Source organism: Mesocricetus auratus, unplaced genomic scaffold (assembly GCF_017639785.1).
Source record: "Mesocricetus auratus isolate SY011 unplaced genomic scaffold, BCM_Maur_2.0 Super-Scaffold_100676, whole genome shotgun sequence".
Classification (NCBI taxonomy): Eukaryota; Metazoa; Chordata; class Mammalia; order Rodentia; family Cricetidae; genus Mesocricetus; species Mesocricetus auratus.
In genome coordinates, this window is record NW_024429266.1 from 23,515,506 (window position 1) to 23,535,621 (window position 20,116).

The following is a 20,116-nucleotide window of genomic DNA, read 5'->3' on the forward strand; positions in this document are numbered from 1 at the left end:
ATTTTCAAGTGTATAATATTCAAGAATTGAAATCAGACTGAAAAAAATGATTATGGTGTGATTCCATTCAGATATGAATTCCCCACATACACTGTATTATATAAAATAAAATACAATTGTTAGGGTGGTAGTTCACTAGTTGCTAAGGAAAGGGATGTGGAGAAATTTTCTGGGGTGCTAAAATGACTCTGGATTTTCTTAAAAGATGCTTCTTTTTTAATTTAAATATCTTTAAACTCATTAGCCTGGACATCTTGGATATGTTCATTTTATTAAAGATAATCACCTTAATTTATAATTTAAAAAGCCAAAAGAGAGGACTGGCAAAAGCAAGTTTTGTACAGCTCTGCATGTAATGAAATCTAGAATGGAGTTCAAAGGAATTAGAGGATAATTGGAGAAGCAAAGAGAACTAGGGAGGATTCCTTTTACTTTGTAAGATAAAATTTCATATTACCATACTCATGTAAATGATCAAATGGAAATAAAAACAAATCATAATGCCTTGGCTTGTAATATCCAAGTTTCAACTTTGTCATTAGAAAAAAATAATGGTGAAACACTCTAAATAGCACCTGAAATGTAGTTAGGCTCCCCACATTATAGCTTATATTATCATTCTTATTCTACAATGATGCTGTGAAATACCAAAAGCACAAGATTCACTGCTTCCAGTCCAATCAAGATGCACAGGACACCTTTTGTTCTTTACAACTTTTACTTTGTACCTTCTATGATGGCTTGAAAACAGACAATACAGGAAAGGAATCAAATGACAATGGCAAGAGGAAGTCTTAATAGGTGAATATTTGAAAAAACACCTGCTCATGTTGTAATGTCAGGATATATAAGAACTCATGGCAGTGGGAAATAAACTGAACAACAGGTTGGGGACCTAAAGGGAAGCACTGTGGAACACTGAAGACAAGGAAATCTTGGATAGTGGGACTGAATATTATTTGTGACTATCCGTCACATTAACATCCACCAAAATGCATTGGCCACGAAAAGGTACTAAGTATACATGGTCACAGAGATGAACTCTATGCATGGACTCAGAACTCAGAAATCCTGACTCCCACTTACAAAGGCTACCTTGCATACTCTTGTAGCTGACATGTCAAACTGACAGTTTAAATTTTTCATTAACTATTTTTCTTGCTGACATGAGAATCAACGTCTTTTAGAAGTATTAGTTTTAGCTCGCAGGTTAAGGTTAAGGGCATGAAATCTGTTATGATGAGGAAACTTGAGCAGATCAGGAATCAGACTGGGCTACAATAACCCCCAAGCCCTACCATTATGGCTTTAAGTCTAAACACTCTGTCCGAATGATCTCATATCCTCAGATTAGCTCTTCCATTTGAGAAACAAAATTCAACCCAATGAGTACCTGGGAAACATTTCATGCCCAAGACACAACAGGATCAAGACAAAATACTCAATATGGCACAATTTCTCTAAGACACTATGTGGTCACTCAGGAACAGACAAAGTAGTTATATCTCCAAAGGGTTAGCAGTCCACTCTCTCCGTACCTCTTATTTCCCATGTAGATTTGTCTTTCTGTTTACAGAACCTCATCCTCAGCCAGTACCTGTTAGGGGGGCTAATCTACATGTAGGACCCACATCACTTTATCCTCAGTATATGAGTAATCACATGAATGCAGGATGTGGTCACATCACAAACCACAGTGTTTAGAAGCAGCTAGTCTTGCACACAGTAGAATGCCTACTAAAACACAGCTGCTTTTCAGCTCAGAGGGTGTACTCCTGAGCAGAGGTTGGCAAACCATCCAAACACCTGTTTGTATAAATAAAAGATTTACTGGAACATGCCTTTATTCATTTGTGTAGTGTCTGTAGCTGATTTGGCACTGCAATGTCAGAACTGCATTACTATCGCAGCACACACATGGCTCACAAATTCTAAAATAAGATACATTGTGTAAAGTGTACCAATAGGGATAAGATGCAGTTCCAGGAAACAGAGCAAGTCTTGGCACCACAACCAGTAATATACTTGACTTCATGTTTTGTAGCTCAAAAGTTCTGAGCTGACTGGGGCACATTGCATATCTGGATCCTCAAATGCAGTATGCCTTTTATTGGAGACACAAAGAGAGATCTAGTGAATTATACAGAAATATGTGGTCATCTGCAAAATGTGTTTTAGTGGCACAGGGAGTGGGGCACAGTCACAGGAGAAACATATTTTCCTGATGTTCCAGGGAAGAACAACCAGCTGCCTCACAGTGAAAGAAAGGTGGCCACAAGTTTCCCCAGGTTCTGCCTCAACTGCAGAGGGTGATACCACCCAAGAATTGATTTGGTTATTCTGAGTGTTGCAGTGATTCCAAAAAGCAAACAAAAAAGCCTACCCTCACAGAAGCAACCTAAGGACCTCATTTGATTTGCTCAAGTTTCTGTGGTGCATTTCTTCATGTTTGGGAGGCAGAATGAGGCAAGGTAGCAAAGTCTTAAGCAGCTGGTCATATTGTGCCCACAGTGGGGAAGAGTGATGAATTTCCACATTCAGTTAGCTCCTCCTGTTTATTCAGTACAGGGCTCCAGCCTAGGGAGTGGTGTCACCTTCCCTGTGGTCTGGGTATTTATACCCCAGGCAACCTAATGAAGATAGTCCCTCACAGGTATTCCCAACACCTAACCCAATCTGTACAATTCCACAGGGGGTATGTCTAGAGTCTTATCTCCTAAGCAATTCCAGACCCTGTCAATTGCAAGTTAGCAGTAACCACCACTGTCTCACAGAGCAGTCCACATCTCATATGTATGCCAAGAAAGGACATGCAGTCCGATCAAGTTGATGTGACATGGCTTGTGGTATGTTCCAGTCAGTTTCTATCATCTTGTATATGACAATGGTAGTCATGTACTCCCAGTTGCCTGCCTACAGACATCAACTTAGGAGTTTGAACACAGCCATGATAGGAATATATTTTCCATGGAGCACAATGCATGGCTAATTATTTTCAGTACAGCACTGAGGCACCTTGTTCAGCTCTAATCATTCCATGTCTCACTCAATAAAGTTGGCAGACTTTATTGAGGATGTTGAGGGTTTCCAACCCCTGTTTTTTAGGGCTATTCCCTTCTCCTTTCACAGATATAATCCCTACTATGCATTCTATACCACAAATTTACCTTAGTGTCTGCCTCCAAAGATCCAGCCTGCAAGATGAAATTTCTAATACAATATCAATAGTACCTCCACATATAGAAAAAAAATCTTAATGTTGTATTCACTTTAATTTGCATTATGGAATTGTTTTCTGTACTAGTCATCAGTAAGTAACAAAACTAAGGATACAAAGTTCTGAGTTCTTTCTGATGGGCACACTCATAGGAATATACACTAGAACAAAATTATCAGAGAAAAGACTGCTATGGTGGCTTGAAAATACAAGGTGAACATTGTCATTTAAACTGATGATGGAAGTTCTCTGCATTGATTACTCAACTACCTCAAAACACACACACATACACACATACACACACACACACACACACACACACACACACTAAACTGCTACAGTGAGGTCTTCTCAACTACAACTTAGATATTAGAATATGTAATCTTACACACAAATAAATAAGTGAAGATGAATTAAAATCTTCAAATGCCCTGAACATTAAAAAAAGAAAGTATCTTCTGTTGTGAATGTAATTACTAATTTTTGGTGACTTTACAGAAATGAGAATCTAGATATATCAATGTGAGGATGAGCCAGATCTGATCCAGAATTCAAAGAAAGAAGAAAACTAAGACTGTAGGTCTAAAACATGGTAGAGTCTCTTCGAGATGCCCAGTTGCCATATATGCTTACATACATGTACATACATACACACATATTAACCATTAATTCAAGGAACTATTCTAGATAGCTTTTTTCTATGTGATGATATATTATTTATGATTTAACAAATCCACTGGAGATCAAAATGCAAAGCTAGCCACAGTCATAGATGCAGGCATACCAGGCAGTGATGGCACACACCTTTAACACCAGAAGACAAAGGCAGCTGGATCTCTGTGAGTTCAAGACCCAGGGCTACTTTAGTGTGAATCAGTCTAAAAGAGAAACAGCTCAAACAAAGGAGATATCAGCACTTGGGATCTCATGCTTACAACCCCAGCTCCAGAGAGGTATATAAAATAGGAGCAGGGCATTCAGTGGTTAGGCTCAGAGATTTATTCTCCAGCCATACAGAGGATAGGACAGCCCTTTCAGCCTGAGTTAGAGGTAAGAGCTAGTACGTGACTGCTTTGCTTTTCTGATCTTCACCTTGAATCCCAATATCTGTCTCTGGGTTTTTAATATTCATGTTACATTTCCTTTTGAACATGATCTCTGACTTGCCTTTGTCTTCCAGACTGCCCTATCCTGTGAAGTGAGCCTGATGTTCTGAAATCCCTGACATGTCTGCTCTAACCTTGCCCAGGCCTTAAACTCCAGCTTCGAATTAGTATAGGTCAGCCCCACCCATTTCCACACTTGACTCCTGAGAGTTCAACCTGGCAAGGGAACGGAGGCCTCTTTCGTTTCATTCCTCCATCCTAGTTTTCCATAAGAGGCAACCAGAGAGCCAGTGGTTCCTGATGATATGTGGAACAAGGAGACTGACACCATTCCTGGGACAAGAGAGAAAGATACTTTCCCTACAAGTTTAATTTATTATCTTAATCTCGGTAAGGCTGATTCTTGTGATAGCAGCTGTCATAGTAGAGATCAGACCACATTTTCTGAGGACCTTCCCAGTAGGGAGAGGTCATGTGTTTGAAAATGAAGCTTAGATATGGAAAAAAGTGGAAAGAGAAGTGCAGTTTTGGTGATAAGAGATGTTTGTGTAAGGAATAAGGCAGACAATAAGAGAAAAAAACTTTTACATTCAAAATATACAACTAAAGATATATATGAGGGATATTTTGATAATTTGTGGACTGCTCTGCTCCACACTTTTGTTGAGACCAGAAGTAAAGATTTCTATATTCTGAGCACAACTTGTGATTTCTATAGCCCAGCTGCTACAAAACTGGACTATGAGGCAGGTTTGTATATGTTAGATGGTGCACCCAGATAGAGAGTTCTTTCTCTTTGTTACCAACACGCATAGGAACTAAATCATCTAGTAATGAAATTAAGTAAGTAGAAGTACAGGTCACACACTTTGGAGGATTTTGTGAAGTCAAAACACTCAAAATGTAATGAGATGGTGTATTGTATATACAATTCCTGTATATATTTGCTTTTTTGGAAGTTTTAATTAGGGTTTCTGATGGGGAAGTCCTGTGTTTATGTCAATAAAGCAATGTTGGCCAATAGGGAAGCAAGATAGGCGGGACTAGGAGTTGAGGAGGATTCTGGGAAAGAGAGACATGATGTAGCCACCATAGGAGTAAGGTCCAGACCATTCCTCCGGTAAGAGAAATATTTAGATTAACAATTATGGGTTAAATATTTAAGTCAGAGCTAGCCAGTAATAAACAAGCAAATGGCTAACAGCTTCATAATTAATATAGTGTCCTGTGAGTTATTTGGGGACTGCAACTGTGGCAGGGCCCAGGCAGATGGCAGGAAAGGCTACACTCTGCAAGTTTCTATTGTTTTGATAAAACACAATGACCAAAAGCAACCTGAAGAAGATTTATGCCATCTTACACTTCCATATCACAGTCCACTATTGAAGGGAGTCTGGGCAGGGACTCAAAGCAAGAACCTGGAAGCAGGTACTGCAGCAGAAGCCAAGAAGGAGTTCCACTTACTGGATTGCCCCTCATGCTTTGCTCAGCTTGCTTTCTTCTGTCGTCCAAGGCTGTGGCCCTGGCCTTCTATATCAATCACTAACCAAGAATATGTCCTTCAGACTTGATGACAGGCAATCTCAACTGAGGTCCCTCTTCACAGGTGAAAAATGTGTAAAGTTGACAAAAACCTAACCGGGACACCTGTCTCATCTTCTCTTCAGACACGAGATACTAGATTTTCATGTTTTAAACAAACAAATGGTTAAACTATCTTAATTAGAGAAACAATATTTTCCATAAAATGGAAATGGAAAGATGAAAATGTTAGTACTAAGGCATTAGTTATTCACAGCCTCCTGCCCTTTAGACACAATGAAGATTCATTATGTTCCCAGGTCCAAAACACTTCTGACTCTGCCAGCATCCAGAGGCATCAGAGAGAAGATCAACTCTTCCTTCTCTGTAGTGTTCTCAACCTTTTCTGTATTTCTTGCATTAGTTCCTTGTCCTATTCATCCTCCGTCATTTATTCACAGAATATTTCATTTATGTACCTCTAAAAATATTCAATTTTAACACTTGTGCTGTTCATTTCTTTCCAATAAAGGAAGGAAAGATCTTCCCACAGTAGATTTTATTTGTATTATTTTTTATTAATGTGTAGGTGCATATGTGTGACTGTGACTATGGAGACCAGAATGTGGTGGTGGGTTTCCAGGAGCTGGAGTTGTACCAGGTTGTGTGCCATCTGACACAGGTGCTGGGAATCTCTTGGAACCTCTGGAAGAGCAGCAAATGCTCTTAACCACCAACACATCTCTCCCAGCCCTCCATACTCAGCAGATCCTTCAAGAAAAAGATGTGTGTCCTCCTCTAGATTGACAACTCATATAATCCAGCCTTTACCTGACTCTATCAATGTAGGCCACTCTAGGAATTACAGATGACAGTATTCAAATGGAGAGGAAATTTTTACTTAGCTTTTCTGAATGACCAGAATATATCAGCACAAACAACGGCCAAGCTCAGCAAAGTGAGTGGAGCAGTGGGCATTGAGACTTAATGTGAATCCAGCTTTTCCAGGCACAGCTGACAAAATGCCACTAGCATGACTCCAATGTCATTAAGATAAGAACCAAACTGGCCACTGGCCAACAAAGATGAGGACATTTAAGAGGGGGGTATTGTTTGATGAAAGAGTGACTCAATATTAGATAAAATGTTCAATTGAGAACCATCTTGGGATTCCAGCTCCTAATTCCAAACAGTAACAGTGAAGGTGGTGAGGGGACAGGAAAGCTGGGCCCAAACCTTATTTGCTAACAGGAGCTAATGCAAAGGCTGAATTGTAATCACAGACACGAGGAGGCTGGGAGTCCAGGGAAGCAGCTGTTCCTCCGGCAGCATCAGGTAAACAGGCCGCCTTCCCGGCCTGTGTTCCAGTGCCTGCAGATCGCCTGGGAACTGCACAGAGCTCCCAATCCTGGCGGGAGCCAAGCACCCAGGCCCCAGGTCTTCTCTCCCACCAAGGAGACCAGGAAACCAGAGGACCCAGGGAGACCAGGGGAGTAGCTGTTCTGGATCAAGTACAACAGGACCCAACATAGGGTCCAGGGGACCAGGTAAGAGGATAAGAGCCCCAGATTCCTGTTCTTCTTCTCCACCCACGGGACCAGCATTCGGACAAGGAATAGAAGAACCACCAGATTATTGGACTTGCTAGCACCCACCAAAAGGGAACTCTGGTCCCCAGACCAGTAAGGGGCTCTTTCTGCACCCACTAGAAGAAGAGATGGGTAAGAGACAATACAAAAACACAGCAACAGAAAAACAAATATGACACCGCCAGATTCTAGAGACTCCACACCAGCAAGACCCCAACAATCCAATGCGAACGAAGCAGAAGAGAACGACCTTAAAAGCACTTTCATGAAAACAATAGAGGCCCTAAAAGAGGATATTGGAAAATCCCTCAAAGAAATGGAAGAAAAACAAACCAAAAAAATGCAAGAATTGGAAGAAGAAACATACCAAAAAAGGCAGGAAATGGAAGAAGAAACAAAGCAAAAAATGCAAGAAATGGTAGTAATCACAGACACTAGCCAAGCTTCCTTGTAACTCACTTGTCCGCACAGTCTTGGTGAAGTCATGATAAACAATGGCCCAGGAGTTCTCCATGATCAGAAAGGCCCTTTATTTTTTTTACACTTTTTAATTATAAATTTAAATTAGAAACAAGCTTGCTTCTCATGTCAGTCCCAGCTCCCTCTCACTCCCCTTCACGCCCACACCCCACTCCCCCGGCTCCCCCATCCCCTACCCAGTCCCCATTCCATTCCCCAGGGAGAGTAATGCCCTCCATGGGGGATCTCTAGAGTCTGTCATTTCGTTCCTGGGAGGGCCCAGGCCCTCCCTAAAGTGTCCAAATTGAGAAAGCATCCCTCATTGTGGGATGGGTACCCAAAGTCCATTTGTGTGCCAGGGTTATAAATACTGATCTACTACCCCAAAACCCCATAGATTGCCTGAGGCTCCTCACTAACACCCACATTCAGGGGTTCTGGATCAGTCCCATGCTGGCCTCAGCCATCAGTCTGGGGTGCAAGATCTCCCCCTTGTTCAGGTCAGCTGTCTCTGTGGGTTTCACCAGCCCAGTCTTGACAACTTTGCTCATCGCTCCCCCCTCTCTGTCACCGGGTTAAGGGGTTCAGTTCAGTGTTTAGCTGTGGGTGTCTGCCTCTGCTTCTGTCTGGCACTGGATGGAGGTTCTAGGATGGTATGTAAGATAGTCATGAAAATCCTTATCAGGGAAGGGCATTTAAAGTAGTCTCTCCACTACTGCCTAGTTTGCCAGTTGGTGTCATCAGAAAGGCCCTTTAAAGCCACCAAATGTTCCTTTCAATGCACTGAATTTGCTTCTTTTGTTTTTCCTTCTTATGTTAGTAGCCTAAAATCCCAGTAATAGAAATTCTTTTTGTGCAGTGTCTGTGGCTGTTCTCTGTATCCCTTCTTTATTTCCACACTAATGCAAGCATCAAAACCACATGAGCCAGTTTGCTGCTCCCCTTTGCCCACTGGGGACCATCTGCACCATCCAGGGCCAGTGTATTGCACTGTAGTCAAGCTGTTCCTCTGATGTTTTATTCCTTCTCTGTCAGATGTATGCCCACCCATGAAATGTCCATGTTAATAGTCTAGCTTCACAAAGCATAGTAAATAAGCCCCTGCCTGAATTTGTGTCATTTATTCCTCCCTTTCTTAGAAAGCTGATTGTTCAAAGCAATCTGCCTGACTATTAGTAAATGTATAGGAAACACCAAAATACACTCCTGCTGTTGAACACCAGCCCCTCCGTGTTACGTAGACCAGAGGTTCTTTCTCCTTGATAAAGCAATCTACCAGTTTTCTAATTCCTCTTTCATGTAAACTTTGTTTAACTTGCTTTGTGCTCACTGCATACGACTCTCTGAAATGTGTGGACAAAAGGCGCAACAAAAAGCTTAAACTCTTCCTCTTGCCTCCAATGCAGCTTTGCTGCAATCTACTTTACCAGAACAATCATAAAATTATATAGTTTTCCCAATCACCAGGCAAAATACAAGATATTCTTTTCTGCACATAAGATAAACATATATCAGATTTTATACACTAAACATATATTTATCTTTGTTGTTATTTTATATTGTGCATCTGTATTTGGTTGTGTGTGCAATGCAAGTGATAGTCCCACAGTGATTGTTTGGGGTCTGACTATTGTAAATAAAAGAGAAACGCCTTCAGTCTTCAGTCCCCTTTTCTCTCTTGCAAAGGAAGCAGTTGATGGAATGGACTCAGAGGCAGGATGTAAGTCGATCATCTTGATGAAAGCAGTAAAAGTCCTTTCTTTTTTCTTTTCATTTTCTTTTCCATTTTTTTTCTTTTTTGATTTCATTCTACATTCCAACCACAGTTCTCCCTCCCACCCTTCCTCCCATACCCCTTACTTCCTTCCACCCTCCCTCACCTTCCCCCTAGCCCACCCCCCGTCCATTCTTCCTCACGGGTAAAGGATCCCACAAGGAGTCAACATAGTCTGGCTCATTAGGTTGGGCCTGGGCCCTATTCCTTTCCCATACATTAAGACTGATCATGGCATCCACCATAGGAAATGGACTCCAACAAGCTAGCTCATGTACCAGGATTATATCATGGTCCTACTGCCACTGAGCATGGGGTGCCACCCAAAGGAATGGGCACCAACAAGCTAGCTCACATTAAGAAAATGAAATCGAGGGTTGCTTCAGTCACAGCCACCATGTGGCACCAGGGAGGTTTATGCACAGAAACTGAGACACAGTATAGAAACTAGAAGTCAGTTACAGGAGCAGTTTGTCAAGATAAATAGCTGCTTAAATTAATTATGTATTTGCATTTCAAAATTTCATAGGAAAAAAATCAATCACATTGATTGATCAGTCAACAGAATAGAAGAATTGACCTCTGGAGCTACCTTGAAATGTGCTTGGGAAAGGCTCACAAAGTGGAGAAGAATTTAGTACTAGACATGTGTACTTACAAATAGATAATTGTTCATCAGGAACACTAAAACAAATGTTTTTTCTTAGAGTGGAAAATGTCTCAGCTATATTCTTGATTGCTCCTCCCCTCATGATACTGCAATTCTGATTCTATAAATGTTTTTGGTCTATAGCAAATATATGTTACTTTCTTCCAACTATCCCACTGTTGACAAATCATAGTTGTATCTTGTCTATGCAACAATGATTTTTTTCTCCTCTATGCTCTAACCTTTGTGTCTGAACTCAGTTCTCACCCAAAATATGATGAGTAAAATTCTGTCCCTCTCCACTTTCTACCATCTACACAGATTTTGAACAATTTGTCTCCCCTTTGTCTTTGCAGACTCATCTTTTTCTCCCAAACTCTCTCACCACAGTCTCTCACCAGAGTTTCACCACTTAAAATGGACTTCTTCCTATTTCACAAAGCAGGCCACGTTCTATTTCATCCCAAGGCTTTGTGTTCTTGTCCCTCCACCTCTCACCTGACTCTCACTGTGGTCAGCATATTCTTTTATCTGAAGCCACATCTGGAAGTCACCATCACAAAGACAACTCTCGTAAGCACGCATCTCATAGAAGCTTCTCTTGTTGTTTTATTAATAAATAAAACTTCAGAGTCAGATTTTGGGGTATAAACCTAATATATCAAGAGCAGCAAAGAAAATGATCAGTTGACCTACCCAGGTCAAAAACGGCCAACAAATCCTTCCAACTTCTTCATTCTTCTTTATATCTCTATCTTTATCTGGGTCTGCCAGTAAACTCTATGGTTTATTCCAGCTAGCTGAATGTGGACTCTGACATCTGAATCAAGGTTTAACTCCATTGGTAGTCTTGGGTTAGCAATACAAAAAATTCCCCACAATACTTTCCCCTTTTTGTATAAATAAAAAGGAAAAGTTTTAACTCTAACATAGTAAAAGTATATACAATAAAAAACAATTATCAAATAAGAATTATATTCACAATGTCCAGTCCAATTGTATTTGACAGCTCTAGCGAAATAAACCATTATCTAGCCTATCTTGGTTAGCCCAGAGTTTTATGCATAAATAACTACATATCATAACCAAGGAAAGCTGTAACAATAACTATCTAGATGTTAGACCCATCAGAGACTGGAGAAATATATAACATTACCTGTGCAAACAAGTAGTGCAGAGCAAACAACTTCCAAAATATAGAAACTACAGAGACACTGACTATCTGGACAGTCACCCCAAGGTTCCTCTGAAATGTTGGGGCACCTCTGTTTGTCCTACAGGCCTGTAATATCTGACAGGCTTTTCTGTGAAACAGAAAATGTTGAAGGACACTCAACCTTGTCTCAGCAAAGATCAGCAGTCACCTTCTTTTGTATCCTTCTGGTCCAATTTGGACAGAATGCTGTCAGTAGTCAAGTCAAGGGCTGTTTTGTGCCCAGTGGCTAACTTTGCCACAGTGAAAACAAACTCAATATGGAGGTTCTTCAATGTCCATCATCCTTTTATGAAGTAAATTGGTGCTGCCAGGAGCAGACATATCTCATTGTCATAAAAAGCATTATATTAAGAGCATTTCAAATGCCATATTCTGTAGGACTCTAAAGTGTTTGAAGACCATCTATTTATTATATATATATATATATATATACGTTTGACCTTGAAAACATCTAACATGACTATAAGTTTGATTGTTATTAATGACTAACTACTACTCTGTCTTTCTTAATTATTTCAATGACTAGAATTTTACATTGCATGTTAAAATAAACTGTATAGGTACAACACCTTAGACAAAAATAGATGCATACATACAGTCTAACAAAAACAACCTGAAATTTGTAGCAATATACAGAAATCCAGACCAGACCAATATAAAAATATTAGAGACTAGCAGTTGTTTTATAGTTTAAAAGTAGATTCAATGATCTACCCTTTTTATCCTATCATTCCTATATACTCTCTTTTTCTTTTCAGAATGAGATCTCTAAATCTAATCTCCTTTGATTAGTTTCCTCCCTAACTATGACCAATAACAATATGTAACCAACCCCCCAAATGATGACAAGCATCCACCAAATGATCAAAAATCACCCACCCCAGCTCTTGGGAAGGTGGGTATTGAATTTTTTGTTGTTGTTTGTCAAGACAGGGTTTCTCTGTGGCTTTGGATTCTTAAACTTACTTTCTACTGTTTGCAGGTAAAGTAATCTTTAGGAGATCCTGAAATTTTTAAGATAAAGATCAAGTCCTCAGAGAATTAGCTGTCTTCCAGTCTTGGTGTGATGAGAAAATGCAAGGCTTGTCTGAAATCATGGATGGAGTATGAATGGAGTAGTCTATGATGCTGGACCATCTTAGCTAAGTGCCTTGAAATTGTTCTGAGGACTTGGTGGCCCAGAGCTGATTGTTGAGTGGTGATTGTCAACATAGTGACATTACACAACCCAGGTGGAATCAATAATGTGGGGACTCTGTCATCCTTTTGGAGACTTCAAAGGCCACTGCTAGGAATGGTCATGGTTCACTGCAGAAAACATAAACATTTTAAAATTCATATGCAGTAGGGTAGGCCTAAAGGTTAAAGACCACAATCTATCACATATACTTGGGGTACAGGTACACCAGCTTAATTCCTAATTACCTGCTTCACATTAAGTTCAAAATCATGTGCAGAAAGCTATATGAAGCCTATTTATAGGAGTAGTTTTCTATATGAATATTAATATCATGACAGAAATTTTAAATATATGTGCATTAATCTTATGAAATTTGAGGTAATACTTTTATGTTAAGAAAAGTTTTAAAGAGTCAAAATAAAACCAAAGGATTATGAGATTAGTTACAATAGAATAGTCCCTTAATTTGGTTGTCTTCTGTCCTATTCCAAGTGACTCTTTTGACATGAGGCAGAGACTTTGGGTTTTCTCTTAACATGCATTCTTGAATTTAGAGAAGTGAAGTATAATGTTCCAACTCCAAAGACAGCTTTAATTTTTAATTGAGTTTGGACTACAGAAAGACCATGTACCTTATATGTCTGTACAGAGCAACAGGAACAATAAAGTTGGAAGATTTATGAAATTTTAACCTGTTAGAAATATGTTGTACCATTAAACCAATTTATTCTTTTTCTTGGGACATTTTCTCTGAATGAGTTGTCCTTCTTAAGATGTCTTGTTTGTTCGGTGGTCTTAAGACTTTTTCATTGGATGGTCTTATTCTCCCAAAAAGACAAAAAAAAACCCTGTCCCAACCCTAAAATTGTTTGAGGAGTTTCCTTTTATGTCAGATTAAATGAAAGACATTTATTAGTCTTATAAGTTAATTTAGATGGAATGGTCATGCTGTTTGATGAAATATCACCTATCTTATTTAAGAGGTGTCTCCTGTTTGAATCTCAATCTTTATCAATCTTGATGGTATCCACATCTTTTCTTCTTCTGTGGAAACCTATTCCCCAGTATAACAAGTATCCCGGTTACTATACTGAGGTCAAAACATCTTTGATGTATACAGAATGATTTAATTCAACAGTTTTTTTCTACTACAATGTCTCTCAGCAGCTGTCACTCCTTTCTCATTAGCATTAAAATTTTAATGTTACTAGAGCAATGTGTAATCTATTTCTGGGTGTCTTTATTGCCCCTATACATATCTTTTGAAATCTGATTAGATCTTTCTATAACAGTCCAGTAGGATTGTGTGGTGTATCTGGAATATGCTCCATATTGTATTATGGAAAAAACTGTTTCATTTTACTAGAGACATATGCTGGAGCATTGTCAGTCTTAATTTGTACAGTTATTCCCATGATGACTGTAACTTCTAATAAATGGGCAATTGCAGAATCAGTCTTTTCAGAACTCAAAATAGTTGACCATTGAAATCATGAATAAATATCTATGGTATGGTACACACACTTTAGTTTTCTGAACTCCACAGGAAAAAAACATATCCTTTTACCAAATTTCATTTCGTTAAGATTTTTTAGTTGCTTTCTGCAGGTAGTGGAGTTTGGTTATACAAAGACCAAGTAAAACATTTCCTTAAAATTTTCTTGGCTTTTTGCCAAGTGATAGAAAAAAATCTTTCTTCAAACCTATGCTATTAACTGGTGTTTGAAATGAAATTCTAAGGCTTTTAGCACATTTCTTACAAATAGATGATCAATTTCATTTACCAGATGCTAGAGATCCTAGTAGGCCAATATAGGGTCTGATATGTGTTATATATAAGGAATGATTATTATTTCTTGTAGTTGAATAAATAACAAAGTTAATTCTGAGTCATCTGGAATAAGTTCAGCAGTTTCAACACATAAAACAACTTTTGTAAGTATTGAGATTTAGTAGCTATATTAAGAGGTTCTGGAAAATCTAACAATACCATGACAATAACGTATAGTTCTGACTTTTGAATGGAAACATGAGGGCTTTAAGAAACTTCAATTATTTTCCCTGACTTATAACATGCCTTTCCTGATTTTTTGCAACAGTATAAGATGTAGGGCTCCAAAACTTGGCGTTCCTTGTACCATGTGAGGAATGATTTTTATAACCTGTTAGTTTTTGTAAACTGAAGTCTCTTGCTGTTAGGATATTTCTTGCTATCTTCTCCTTTGACAATATTCATTTTCTTCCCATAGTGAGGCAATTTCAGCACTAGTAAAAGGTACCATAGTTTCTGCTGGGTCTATTCCTGTTAATTGACAAAGTCTCAATTCCGTTCAGAATCAGTTCAGAAACTTTTTCTACACAGGTATTTAATGTTTTATTCTGTTTTGTGGCAAAGATACCCTTTCTAAAGTATTAGGTTTTCTCTGTATAAAACTTCCTGTAGGAGAATGAATATAAGGTAAAAGAACCAGAATAAAATCAAAATCTGAATACAATCCACACGTGCATTGTGTGATTTCTTTTCTACCAAAGCCAATTCTTTCTCAGTCTCAGCTGATAATTTTCTTGAACTATTTTAGTCATTATCATCTTGTAAGGTTTGAAATAAATTTTTAGTTCTTGAGTTGTTAACTCAATAGTGGGCACAGCCAGTTAATATTACCCAACAAGTTTTGAGAATCATAAAAAGCTCATACTTGACTTTTCTTGATTTGTACTTTCTGTGGTTGAGTTTTTTGTAAACATATCTTATATACTAACTATTCACAGAATCTCTTTGTATTCTTAAGAACAACTTGTAATCCCCAGCAAGGCAAAGTTTTCTTTACATCTTCAAGTATATTTTCTAAGGTATCTGTATCTGAATCAGGTAGTAAGATACCATTAATTTAATTATATAGATTATATATTGAAGGAACTGATTACAAATTATTTCTAATAACTGTTGTACTAAATATTGACACAAGGTGAGGCTGTTTAACAGCCTTTTTGGAAGATCTTTCTACTGATACCTTTTAACAGGCTGAGAATTATTATAAGTAGGCACTGTAAAGGTGATTGTTTTCTATCCTGTTCTTGTAAATATATAATAAAAGACAGTCCTTGAAATCAATCACTATAATAGAACATCTCTCAGTTAATAAAAAAGGAAAGGGAATTCCAGGCTATAAATAGTCCATTGGCTGAGTCACCTTATTTATGCTCTCTAATCTACTATCATCTTCCTCCCAAAAAACCTGTCTTCTATGCCTGACTTCCTAAAGATTCAAGAATGTTGTGCCCTGTGTCAATAAATTGCTAGTTTAAAGCACCTACAATAATCCCAAAGAAAGATATAAGTCTTTATATACTCATGTTCTTGTTCATTTGTGTAAATATATAGACAGAAAGAAAATGGCTGGGTCATATGACAGATTTTAATTTCCATTTTTAAACTTTCCCCCTTTGGTTATACTATTTTACATTTTCCCTAGACATTCATGTGAGTTCCATTCCCTCTATAGAAACCCTAATGTAATGTAGACCTTTTTATTTTAGTGAATTAAATATGGTTGTAGTGATATTTTGTTATTAATTCATCTGGGTTAATTGTGGATTTTTAATTATTCATTCTCTAATTTTGGATTTTTAGTCATAAGTCTCTGCTCCGCTATTTTGGTATGCATTATATGAGTCTTTCTGTATTTTATTCTCCTATGGGATAAATGCATATACATGTAATAAAAGTTGATTTACAAATTTGAAACAATATGTGCTGATCAATATCTGACAGTAAAAGAATACAGTATTACAGTACAGTACTGTACTCAGCCCTACTGTGATGAAGAGAAATGGTACAAGGCTTACATGAAAAAATGAAGTGAAGGAGAACATGGAATTTCCAGGAATGATTACATCTGTTCCATGCATGACTGACAAAGTGAAACTAAAAACTGGCAGAAGAATCACCAACCTTAGGATAGAGAAGAGAGAGTGCAGGTTGTGTGGTTCCAGCAATATTCTGCACTATCCTGAGGTTTAGTGGTCTTTGACAAGGGATCACCTTCATGGATCTTGCTTTGAAGAAACCAATTGAACAAACATTCATATGATGATCCAAAATTAGGCCAGGAGGCTTTCAACACCTAACCACCTGTAGATTACATGAGCTACAATAATGCCTTAGTTACTTTTCTACTGCTTTGATGAAACACTATGATGTGTAGTTACTCTAGGGTATGTACTCACATCTAAATATTTGGAGCTAGAAGCTGCTGATGAGAAATAACATTCAACATTTGTCTTTCTGGGTCCATATTACCTCACTCAATATGATCTCTTCTTTTTTTCAAACTTTTTTATTATTTAAATTAGAAACAAGCTTGCTTCACATGTCAATCCCAGCTCCCTCTCCCTCCCGCCTCTCCTCATCCCCCACTACTACCCCACTAAGTCACACAGCTCCCCACACAATCCCCACTCCGTTCCCTAGGGAGGGTGAGGCCCTCCATGGGGGATCTCCAGAATATGTCATTTCATTCAGGGCAAGGCCTAGGCTCTCCTCCAAGAAACCAGACTGAGAGAGCATCCCTCATTGTGGGATGGACATCCAAAGTCCATTTGTATGCCAGGGATAAATACTGATCTACTATCAAAGGCCCCATAGATTACCTAGGACTCCTCACTGACACCCACATTCAGGGGGTCTGGATCAATCCAATGCTGACCTCCCAACCATGAGTCTGGGGTCCAAGAGCTCCCCCTTTTCAGGTCAGCTGTTTCTGTGGGTTAAACCAGCCTAATCTTGACCCCTTTGCTCATCAGTCCTCCCTCTCTGTCACTGGATACCAGGAGTTCATCTCAGTGTTTAGCTGTGGGTATCTGCCTCTGCTTCCATTAGTCACTGGATGAAGGTTCTGTTTCCCAGACTCTCTGTCAGTGGGATTGTAAGCTGGCACTCACCTGATCCATGTCAAAAATCCATATAGGAGTGAGTACATACCATGTTTGATTTTTTGTGACTGGGTTACCTCATTCAGGATGGTTTATTCTAGTGATGTCCATTTGCCTGTAAATTTCAAGATTCCATTGTTTTTCCCCTGAATGTGGTCCATTGTGTCAATGTACCACATTTTCTCTATCCACTCTTCAATTGAGGGGCATCTAGGTTGCTTCCAGGTTCTGGCTGTTATAAATATTGTTGCTATGAATACAGTGGAACAGATGTTCTTGTTTTATGAAAATGAATCTTTTGGGTATATGAGTGGAATTGCTGGGTCTTGTGGTAGGCTGATTCCCATTTTCCTAAAGAATCTCCATACTGATTTCCAAAGTGGCTGTATGAGTTGGCACTCCCACCAGCAATGGAGGAGTGCTCCCCCTTTTCCACATCTTCTCCAGCATAAACTGTCATTGGTGTTTTTGATTTTAGCCATTTTGACCAGAATAAGAGAGTATCTCAGCATTGTTTTAATTTGCATTTTGCTGATGGCTAGGGATGTGGAGCACTTTCTTAAGTGTCTCTCAGTCATTTTAGACTCCTCTATTGAGAACTCTCTACGTAGTTCTGTAACCTACTTTTTAATTGGATCCTTTGGTGTTTGGAGACTTGCTTCCTGAGTTCTTTGTAAATTTTGGAGATCAGCCCTCTGTCAAATGTGGAGTTAGTGAATATCTTTTTCCATTCTGTGAGCTGCCTTTTTGTTTTTGACTGTGTCCTTTGCCTTACAGAAGCTTCTCAGTTTCAGGAGGTCCTATTTATTAATTGTCGATCTCAGTGTCTGTGCTACTGGAGTTATATTCAGGAAGTGTTCTCCTGTACCAATTCATTCAAGGGTACCTCACACTTTCTCTTGTAAGAGGTTCAGTGTGGCTGGATTTATGTTGAGGTCTTTGATCCATTTGGACTTAAGTTTTGTGCACGGCGATAGACGTGGATCTATCTATATGATCTTTTCTTGTTCCATCCATTTACATGCAAAATTCATGAGTTCATTTTTTTTCTTCAGAGTTGAATAGTATTCCACAGTGTATCTGTATCACATTTACACTATCCATTTGTCAGATGTAGGACATTTAGGTTGTTTCCATTTGTAGCTATTGTGAATAGAAAAGCAGTGAACATGGATGAATAGTACCTGTACAGTAGGGTGTCAAGTTTTTTAGGAGTGGTATCATATTGTAGATTTATTTTTAGCTTTTGACAATTCTCAACACTGATTTTCACAAGGACTAAAAAACTCACCTCTGAATGAAAATGGGCCAAGACAGAAATTAAGAAAAAAAACTACTTTGTAGAATTTAATGAAAATGAATACACAACAAACCCAAACTTATGGGACACAATGATGGCAGTTCTAAGAGGGAAGTTCATAGCACTAAGTGTCTAAATAAAAGGTTGGAGAGCTCTCATAGAAATAACAGTATAACTAAAAAAAACTCTAGAAAATAAGAAATAGCACCCAAAACAAGTATATGGCAAGAAATAATCAAACTCTGTCTGAAAATAAATTAAATGGAAATAAACAAAAATAATACAAAGAGTCAATGAAACAAAGCATTGGCTCTATAAGAATATCAATGATAGACAAACCATTGTCCAAATTAATTAAAAGTCAAAGAGAGAGAATATCCAAATTAACAAAATTAAAAATGAAAAGAGAGACATGACAAATATTGAGCAAACTCAGAGAATCACAAGGACAAATTATAAGAACCTGTACTCAGCTGGGCGTTGGTGGCACACGCCTTTAATCCCAGCACTGGGGAGGGAGAGGCAGGCAGATGGATCTCTCTGAGTTCAAGACCAGCCTGGTCTACGGAGCGAGTTCCAGGACAGGCTCCAAAACAATACAGAGAAACCCTATCTCGAGAAAATAAAAAGAACCTGTATTCCACCAAAAATGAACTCAAGGGCATCTTTGGAGACTCCTTGACTCAAAATGTTGTGTCAGGACTTTTTTAAATTTATCTCAGTATTTTAAGTTTTTTTCAATTTTATTTTTGTGTTTCTTCCTTCTCTCATTTTTCACTGCAGTTCCTTCCTATGTAAATTAACTCTTCCAATTTAGTGTTTTTTATGAGATTCCTGAATTTGCAAACAAGCCCGTTTCTGTTTCTAGATCTTTCATTGGCCTCTTTTCCTTCTGTTTGTTTTGTCATATCAAAATGTGTTGGTCTTCATTTTATCTGGTTATATGTTGTTTTATTATTATAATAACTTAGAAGGCTGTTTGTTTTCTGATGAGAGACAGAACAGTGGTAGATTCAGACCTGAGGGGCGATAGGGAGGACTGGGAGGAGTACGTCAAAGAGAAACTATAATCGGGATATATTATGTAAGAGAAAAACCATTTTCAATAAAAAAGTATTTGTCAAAAATTTTTTAGAAAATAAATAAACATACAAAAATACTGCTACAGAGTCA